This window comes from Lutjanus erythropterus, chromosome 20 (assembly GCF_056507025.1).
Source record: "Lutjanus erythropterus isolate fLutEry1 chromosome 20, fLutEry1.hap2, whole genome shotgun sequence".
Classification (NCBI taxonomy): Eukaryota; Metazoa; Chordata; class Actinopteri; order Lutjaniformes; family Lutjanidae; genus Lutjanus; species Lutjanus erythropterus.
Window position 1 is genome coordinate 35,390,001 of NC_139336.1, and position 443 is coordinate 35,390,443.

Genomic DNA, 443 nt, shown 5'->3' on the forward strand with positions numbered 1-443 from the left:
TCTGTGTGTCTGTGTGTCTGTCTGTGTCTGTCTGTGTGTCTGTGTGTCTGTCTGTGTCTGTCTGTGTGTCTGTCTGTCTGTCTGTCTGTCTGTCTGTGTCTGTCTGTGTGTCTGTCTGTGTGTCTGTGTGTCTGTCTGTGTCTGTCTGTGTGTCTGTGTGTCTGTGTGTCTGTCTGTGTGTCTGTCTGTGTCTGTCTGTGTGTCTGTGTCTGTCTGTGTGTCTGTGTGTCTGTCTGTGTGTCTGTGTCTGTCTGTGTGTCTGTGTGTCTGTCTGTCTGTCTGTGTCTGTGTGTCTGTGTGTCTGTGTGTCTGTCTGTCTGTCTCTCTGTGTGTCTGTGTGTCTGTCTGTCTGTCTGTCCTTTCTCCCCTCCTGTCTGTCCTTTCTCCTCTCCTGTCTGTCCTTTCTCCCCTCCTGTCTGTCCTTTCTCCCCTCCTGTCTGTCC